Below are 9,855 nucleotides of genomic sequence, written 5' to 3'. Positions count from 1 at the left end.
CGCAATCCTGGGCCTTTTCTCTGCCGTCCGGTTCTCTGGCCCTCCGGTCGGTGGAAGAATTTTTTAAAGCCTTGGGATTAATTTATGATGATCCAGATCGGGTCTCGATTGCGGAATCTAAATTGCGTAATTATTACAAGGTGAACATACTGCAGAGGCTTACTGCATTGAGTTTAGGAGATGGGCTACTGAGTCAGAGTGGAATGACCCCGCGTTACGTAGATAGTTTTGTCAGGGGTTATCTGAGAGATTGAAAGATGCCCTTGCTTTTATGAGATACCCGGATACATTGGAGAATGCTATGTCTTTGGCAGTACGGTTGGATAGACATATTAGAGAGAGGTGTAAGATTCCCTCTGCGCAAGGGATCCCTTCTGTGAGTGGTTTCGTCTCACCTGCTCCCCAGGGTGATATGACATGTAACTCTGGGGTAGGGGAGGAACCCATGCAGCTGGGTCAGGTGTCTATCTGTTCTGGTAGTAGGAACTTTAGGAGGTTGCATAAAATATGTTATTACTGTGGGAAAAGTGGTCATTTTATTTTTGCTTTTCCTTTTGTTAAACCGCATGTTGATGAGAAAGAATCACAAAGAGGTTTACTTAAAGGGAAAAAAAAAACATCCCTGACTCTTAATAGTGTGAATGGGGTGGTGGAGCAAGCAGGTATGCAAGCTCCCTGTAATACTCGTTTTCTCCTTCCAGCTATGGTGGCGATAGACTGTGGTGCTGGGGTAAACCTTATTGATTTTCTTTTTCTTCAAAATCTGGGTCTAAGTACTTGCACTTTAGGAAGAGAGATTCCGGTTTTCGCAATCTATTCTTCCACTCTTTCTCAAAGGAGTTTCACTCATATTGCTCATGGTATTCAGTTAAGGGTGGGTGATTCACATGTTGAGATCATGTCTTGTTTTGTCATGAAGGACTTGCCCGCTCTTATAGTCTTAGGTTTACCGTGGTTGACAAAACATAACCCAATTATAGATTGGCAAGCAAGACAGATCATTGGTTGGAGTGAATTTTGTTCGGACAATTGTCTTGGCACATCTATCTCTGGTGTGTCTACTACGGCTTTACCTCAGTATCTCTCAGATTTCGCGGATGTCTTTTCGGAGGGTGGGGCTCAGGAATTGCCCCCTCATCGTGACTATGATTGTCCAGTTAATCTCATCCCAGGGGCTAAGTTGCCAAAGTCTCGGCTTTACAATCTTTCTCAACCTGAAAGAGAGGTCATGCGGAAGTATATTGCAGAGAGTTTGGCAAAAGGTCATATTAGGCCATCTAAGTCTCTGGTTGCAGTTGGTTTATTCTTTGTAAAGAAAAAGGATGGATCGCTGAGACCTTGTTTGGATTTCCGCGAATTGAACCGTATTACGGTCTGTGATCCGTATCCCCTTCCTTTGATCTCCGATCTTTTTGATCAAATTGTTGGAGCCAAGGTGTTCTCTAAGTTGGATTTAAGAGGGGCCTACAATCTGATCAGAATCAAGGAAGGGGATGAGTGGAAAACGGCCTTCAACACGCACGAGGGTCATTTCGAGAATCTGGTTATGCCTTTTGGGTTAACTAACGCGCCAGCGGTATTTCAGCGATTCGTCAATGACATTTTCCATCATTTTGTGGGGAGGTTCGTGGTAGTTTACTTGGATGACATTCTAATTTACTCTCCTGATCTGAAGACCCATCAGGATCACGTGAGACAGGTTTTGTTGATCCTTCGGGAGAATAAATTATATGCCAAATTGGAGAAATGTGTGTTTTCTGTGCAGGAGCTTCCGTTTCTGGGATATCTGCTTTCTGACTCTGGTTTTCGTATGGACCCCGAAAAGGTCCGGGCGGTTCTGGAATGGGACCGACCGGAGAATCAGAAAGCTTTGATGCGGTTTTTGGGGTTTACTAATTATTATAGAAAATTTATCTTGAACTATTCTACCATTGTAAAACCTCTGACCGATATGACTAAGAAGGGCGTCGACGTCTCTGTCTGGTCGGATGAGGCATTGCAGGCCTTTTCGGCTATTAAGGAATGTTTTGCGTCTGCTCCCATTCTGGTGCAGCCCGATGTGTCTCAGCCATTCGTGGTGGAGGTTGATGCATCAGAAGTGGGGGTTGGAGCAGTGCTGTCGCAGGGTTCATCTCCTGGCAAATGGGTTCCGTGTGCTTTTTTTTCCAAGAAGCTCTCGGTCGCCGAGAGGAATTATGATGTAGGAGATAGGGAATTGCTGGCCATCAAATTGGCCTTTGAGGAATGGCGTCACTGGTTGGAGGGGGCGTCTCATCCCGTTACGGTATATACTGATCATAAGAATTTGGCTTACCTGCAATCTGCCAAGCATCTGAATCCTAGACAGGCTAGATGGTCACTGTTCTTTACCAGGTTCAATTTTGTGGTTACTTTTCGCCCGGGGGTTAAAAACGTCAAGGCAGATGCGTTGTCTCGCAGTTTTCCTGGGGGATGTGATTCAGAGGATCCTGCTCCGATTTTGGCTGATGGGCTGGTGGTCTCCGCTCTGTACCCCGAATTGGAGATGGAGGTGTTGGGAGCCCAGGAGGGGGCTCCTGGTTCTTGTCCCCCAGGGAGGTTGTTTGTTCCTGATGGACTGCGATACAAGGTATTCAAGGAACATCACGATACTGTCCTTGCTGGACATCCTGGTGGTAAGTCCACCTTTGATCTGGTGTCCCGGAGGTTCTGGTGGCCGGGTTATGTAAGAGTGTTGAGGATTACGTAGCAGCCTGTGAAACCTGTGCACGGTCAAACCTTCACACTCGACCTTCTGGTTCACTTCTTCCTTTGTCTATTCCGTCTCGTCCTTGGACCCACTTGTCTATGGACTTTATTACGGATCTGCCGAGTTCCTCCAGGAAAACAGTAATTTTGGTGGTTGTTGACTGTTTTAGTAAAATGGCTCACTTTGTATCGTTAGCTAGTCTGCCCAATGCCAAGACTCTTGCTCAGATTTTTGTTGATAATATCGTGAAATTACATGGCATTCCCTCGGATGTGGTTTCTGATAGGGGCACGCAGTTTGTCTCCAGGTTTTGGAGGGCGTTCTGCTCTCGGCTTGGCATTCAACTTTCGTTCTCTTCGGCTTTTCATCCGCAGTCGAATGGGCAGACAGAGCGTACTAATCAAAACCTGGAGACCTACTTGAGGTGCTTTGTGGCTGAGAATCAGGAGGACTGGTCCTCATTCTTATCCCTAGCAGAGTTTGCTTTGAATAACCGTAGGCAGGAGTCCACGGGTAAGTCGACATTTTTTGGCGCATACGGTTTTCATCCTCAGTTTGGTACCTTTTCTGGGACTAGTTCCTCTGGGATGCCAGAGGAGGAGAGATTTTCTTCTGCCTTGTCTTCTATCTGGCGGAGGATTCAAGTGAATTTGGAGAAGATGGGTGAGAGGTATAAGCGAATGGCTGACAAGAGACGTATGACTGGTCCGGACCTGTGTGTGGGTGATCTGGTGTGGTTATCTACTAAAAATATTAAACTGAGAGTACCATCTTGGAAACTGGGTCCAAGATTTATTGGACCTTACAAAATATCTGCGGTGGTCAATCCAGTAGCGTTTCGTCTGGATCTTCCGCAGACTTGGAGGATCCATGATGTGTTCCACAGGTCTTTACTGAAGAAATATGTGAAACCGGTGGAACCATCGCCATTGCCTCCTCCCCCTGTTCTGGTTGATGGAAATTTAGAGTTCGAGATCTCTAGGGTTCTCGACTCAAGAGTTCTTCGGGGTTCCCTTCAGTACCTGGTACACTGGAGGGGATACGGCCCTGAGGAGAGGATGTGGGTTCCGGCTGTGGATGTTAGTGCCAGCCGACTGGTGAGGGCTTTTCACAGATCCCACCCGGATAAAGTTGGGCCGGGGTGTCCGGAGGTCACCCGTGGAGGGGGGGGGGGGGGGTACTGTCATGCCCTGCTCAGGTTATGTGCGGAGGTCTGCCAGGTTAGCAGCACGTGTGTAGCCTTTTGTTTTTGTTTTGGAGTTGAGCTGTATCTGCCTCCCTTTAGGTGCACTGGGTGAGGTCGTTGGTATGAGTTTAAGTTATGCCCACTCCCAGTGTCCTGTGCGGGTTATAGCTTCTGTCTTGCTCAGAGGAAGGAAGGATGGATTTGCTGTTCCTGCTCAGTACAAGATAAGTTGGTTTAGTTTTTCTTGTCTGTCTAGTAAGGTTACATAGGAGTGGTAACCAGTTGAGTGGGTTTACCTGCACAATCTCACTTTATTCAAGCTGGGTGGGCATTGGCAGTCATTGCAGGCAAACACCTAGTAAAGGTTACCACCCGTCTGTAACCTTAGTACTGACTGCTATCAATTCATTCATAACTTCTACTAGAAACAATCATGTAATTTCACAACATAGAGTCAGAACACTCAAAGTTACTGAATTATTATTACCTGGGAAATGAAGGTATGTCAAGAGAGTTGAAATTTCCTCTTTCTATAAAATCTAAATAGCAGGCAGTAGACTACATTACCTCGTCCACAGAAATTTGAACATGCATTTTTATTTTTGGTCTTTTACATTAGACTTAGAAATGTTGTAATTGCCGGACATCAGCTTTGATAGCTAAAATAATACATCTGAAATACTAATCTAACCAAATAAGGCTGCAGGCACACAACTGTTGTTTTGTTCCACATCTAATTTTGCCTCTCATGTGGACCCATTATCTTCAATTTTTCAACCTAAGTTGATGATGGCACAAGTCCTTTTATGCCTGTTTTTCTCCATTCAGTGTCCAAGCAAAATAAATAGGACACACCCTGGTCTTGGTCTTTATTACAACACTAATCTGCATTTTTAATACGGGTGTCCTTTTACGTTATGTAAAGTGCTTGAATACAAACGTCAAACCAGTGTATATGCTCACTGAAAATATTACCACAGCCGTGTGCATGTAGACAAAGAGGGCATCAACTACTACCCGTTATTTCTTTCCAAATCTAGACAAATATTTGTCTATGATTTCCTGAGATGGCGGTTTTGAGATTGGGGCTATATTTTTGGGTAATGATGTTCGTGTGGACTCCCGATTGCTCTCAATCCTGTTGTCAGCATAAAGAAAAATGTAATGTAAAATTTATTTCAGGAATTTGTTAGAACGCTGTTCGTATAATGTTTTGACCACCCAAGCCTTACGGGCTTTTGAATATTCAATCGGAAAACGTTTGCTGCGTGCTTCTTCATTGTCACTTTCAAATGTTCTCAAAGCCACTTGAACTCGTTCAACATTTCTATTATGGTCTAGAACAGCCAAAGTGGTCCGTGCCACCATACCATCACAGTAAAAATGAACGCGCTTAGGTCTGTATTTTAGGGCGCTTGAATGGAACACTTCCAAGTCGCCGGTGTCGCAGAAGAAAGATAGGTGTTCCAAGTCACCTTGGAGTGACTGGTTTTCAATAACAGCTTTTAGTTTCGCAAATGCAGTGGAATCTTCCGTTAACCATTTAGTGTGTGAGAGGCCCGGTGGACAGGGCCGTCTTTAACAAGGGGCAAAAGGGGCAGCTGCCCCGGGCCCAGTTGCTCCTGGGGGGCCCAAGGCAGCTGCCGCTTGAGTCCTGCTAGCCACTGCCCCGGGTGTCAGGCTGTCAGCTACACAGGGGGTGCTGCCATGCCATGCCTGCCAGCACACCAGGCAGTGTACTGTGAGAGCTGTGATTCTCTAGGACCTTAGATGACATCATCACCATGTGACCAGTAACCTAGCAATATTACTGGTCACATGGCTATGAGGTCATCAAGGTCCTACCAGGAGTGTTGCTGTAGAAGTTTGCCTTAACTGTGGAGCTTTTTTTGTGAAGATTACATCAGAAAAAGGTGACAGGGGCTGTTATGCTAATATACGGTCAACTACTGTATAGTGGGGTGCTGTATACTGTGGGGACCTGTATACTGTGGGGGGCTGTATACTGTATACTGTGGGTGCTGTATATTGTGGAGTGCTATACTGCTGTACTGTATACTGTGGTGGCTGTATACTGTGGGTGCTGTATATTGTAGAGTGCTATACTGCTGTACAGTATAGTGTGGGGGCCTGTATAGTGTGGGGTGCTGTATACGGTGAGGTGCTATACTGCTCTACTGTATACTGTGAGGTGTTGTATACTGTGCGGTGCTGTATACTGTAGGCTGCTATACTGCTCTACTATATACTGTGGGGTACTGTATAGTGTAGGGTGCTATACTGCATACTGTGTGGTGCTGTATACTATAGGGTGCTATACTGCATACTGTGGGTTGCTGTATACTATAGGGTGCTATACTGCATACTGTGGGGTGCTGGGGTGCACTGTAACACTAGGGTGAGCCGAGCCCTGGTCTCCTTCCTGCAGAGCGGTGCCCACTTCCATCCTGAGCCTAGCTGCCCAGAGCACTGACCCTGAGCCGCTGGAGTCTTCAGAACTGGAAGTTTTTACAGTCATTCACTGGACTCTACCAGATGTGTGGATTTTTTGTGTGTGTTTTGTGGTGGAGGGCGTGATTGCCTGCTAAGGTGTGGGAAGGCGGGATCCAGGGGGCCCAAGTACATTTTTGCCAGGGTCCAATCAATATTAAAGACGGCCCTGCCGGTGGATGATGACATTTACAGTATGGCCCATCTGCATCCCATTCGTGCACAGTCAAAACATGATGACTAATAGACTGAAATCGTGCCACTAAATCAGAAACTTCCTCATTACAATTTCTGGCACACCACCAAAGATGGTTTTTGATAGACTGTATCCATGGAGAAATCTTTTCACCGTTTTGAGGCAGCCAGTCGTTTTTGACCAACTGATTTGGCCATATGCCACACATCAAATTGGTGCTTGATGTTTGGATAATCCTCCCTTACAATTTTTCGGATTGCCACATGTCTGTCTGTTATGATTCTTACTTTTACATGAGAAGACCGTATTCTTTCCAATGTTTTATGGAAGGCAATTTTCTCCAAGCTCACCGAATTAGTCGGGGGCACAATGTGTTCTACTGTAAAATCAACTATTTTACTTGACTCTGTGTCCAACATGATGTAGACGCAGTATTTGTCTGGAAATCCGGGGCTATCGGATTGCCCATCACCAGCAAGGCACACCGCTTGTTGTTCAATTGATGTGATAATATTGCTTCATTCTTTTCTCCATTGATAATCAATCATAGGGAAAATATATCTTCTTTGATGCCTGTAATGGGTAGATTTTGATATTGAATAAATGTTCAGAACATCAAATAAATATTTAATCTTTAAAAAATGGTTCCCACTGAGCAAATTGCCGCTTGAGATCAATACGTTTCCAGCATGGACTCGATTAACTAGGGGCTGGCTAGTCCAAAGGTGTTTGCGGTGACCCTTTGGGCATCTCACATCCACATTTATAGCAGAACCATATTGTCTAACACCAATATGCGCTATTTGTTGACCACATGTCTTGCGATACTGGCAGGGAATCATACTAATCAGTTTTTTCAGACAACTATAAAAAACTACAGATTAGGGCTCATGCGACTGGTTCTCGTCGTCAGATAATATGGCATCCATGTAGTCCAAACTGTTATTGGGATTTAAAAAATCTGTATTCTCATCCTCACTGTTGTCAGAAAGGTCACTTAGAAGTTCGCCTTCATCAACGTCAGAATCTTCCATTGGCATATCAAAGTACTCTTGATTCGTTTCAACAGAATTTTTTTTTTCCACAGGTTACGCTCCTCCTTCCATCCAATCCAGTTTTTTGGCAACCGAATATGGCGCTTTGGGAACTGGTGAACAATTATGAATCAGAGGGCATACTGGTGTGCCGCATACACTCATTGGGGTTGACGCAAGAACAGGTTCATCTAGGCTTAAAAAACACTTTTGATGAAGAGGTGTATGTAGAATGGCAAAATGGGAATCATTGAGATCTGTATTTGATATTGAAATAGTATCAAAACCAATCCTTTTCTCACAGTGTGACTGTAAATCAACAGTTTCCAGTGAAGATAATGCACTTTTATCTGACCTGTTGTCATTATTGTTAGCAATGTACTGGGTTTAAAGATCCTCAGCTGATGGTAACATTTCAACTGTTTCAATTTCTTACCGAGGACCTTTTTTTGTTTTTCTCTTTTTTGGGGGGAAATCATGAGTCTGTCAACAGCTTGTAAGTTGTCCCGCGATTCATTTTTTTTTTTCTTTGCATGTTTGAGTCCCACAATTTTTCCTCTGAATTAGTGAGGAGTCCATAACAAAAACATTTTTGTCCTCATACCAGTATAGATCAGTGTTTGTGGAATTATCTTTTGTTGTAATGCATGCAGTATTTCCAGCTGCTGTTGTAGGATTTGAAAATATGGGCAACTGGAGATATACGATGTCACCAATCGATAGTCCCGATAACACAATGTTACTGCCTGATGTTGATGTATTTGGATACATGTCATTTTTCTCTGTGTAACTCGTTTTCTTTTTCGCGGCCTGTTTTTTCCACTGTCTTCATTGTTTTCAAATGGTGGTTCTTGTGCTCCCCCGATTGGATATTCCGTAGTCATTGTCTTTAAGTCGGGAAAAATTGTAGGTAGTGCATGTGTAAATAGTTTTTTTTCTTGCATCTCCATGATGATATGCAAAATAATCAAAGTGACAGGAACATAGTCTATAGCGGTCAGTTCGTTTTCCCAAATATATTATTTCTACCCAGTCTTCTAAATCTTGAAAATATTGGGGTGCTTGCAATAGCCAACGGCAAATTAAATCTTTGTCTTTTGGGAAAACATGCATAATAATATTTTGGTCTTTGGTTTTCCATGTGTTTCCGCAACCTGGGATGATGCAGGATGACATGGCTTGAGATGGAAATTCACTATGAAATTAAATAGAAAATTTTTTATTGACCAAGAACTGTACCTTTTTTTTCTAATTTTATTAGTGATTTTTTTTTTATTTTATGTTTTTTTTTTTGGTGAAGGCAATGTGTAGATCAACATAAAGTGGTAAATAAAACGTATATGATACACCGGTTTTTACACACAAAAAATGGAGAGGTCTGTAATTTTATATTGCAGTTACATTTCCCCAGTGAAACATAGTATAAAAAAATACAGAAAAAAAAAAATATTATTTGCATTTCATTCCATAAAATCAGTGTTTCATCACCCACCAACAAGCAAGGACTATGGCTCTGAAAGACTTTTTAGTTTTTATTTTCAAAGCCCTCCTACTCTGTACTCATTACCTATATTAATTGCACCTGTTTCGACATATTACGTGTACAAAAGTCACCTGTCCTCACAATCAATCACACAGCTGACTAAGGACAATAAGAAAGAAAATTGTAGACCAGAAAAAAGCTGATAGGGACAATAGGAAAATAGTCAAGAAGCTTGGTGAAAAGGCAACAACTGGTGGCGCTATTATTAGAAAATGGAAGAAACACCAGATGACTGTCTGGGTCTCTAGACAATATCTCGCCTCTTGGGGTAACGATGAATCTGAGAAAGTTTAGGAATTATAACAGAAATACATAGGAGGACCTGGTCAATAACCAGAAGAGAGCTGGGACCACAGTCTCAACTACCAACGGCGTCATGGATTAAAATCCTGCATGTACGCCAGCACATTCCAGTCTTCTTTGAAGTGCGCCAATTAACATTTAGATGATTTAGAGGGGCATAGGAGAAGGTCATGTGTTCAGTTGAGAAAATACACTCGCCGTATTTGGAGGAAGAAGAATGAGGCGTCCAAACACAAGAACACTGTACCAACCGTTAACCATGATGGTGGAAACATCATACTTTAGGGGGACTTTTCTGCAAAGTTGACCGGATGACTGAACATTATTGAAGGGAGGATTAATGGGGCCATGTATTCCAATTTCTAGTCAAACAAC

Source organism: Bufo gargarizans, chromosome 2 (genome assembly GCF_014858855.1).
Source record: "Bufo gargarizans isolate SCDJY-AF-19 chromosome 2, ASM1485885v1, whole genome shotgun sequence".
Taxonomy (NCBI): Eukaryota; Metazoa; Chordata; class Amphibia; order Anura; family Bufonidae; genus Bufo; species Bufo gargarizans.
The sequence above is the reverse complement of the archived record's forward strand: the minus strand, read 5'-3'. Positions refer to the sequence as shown.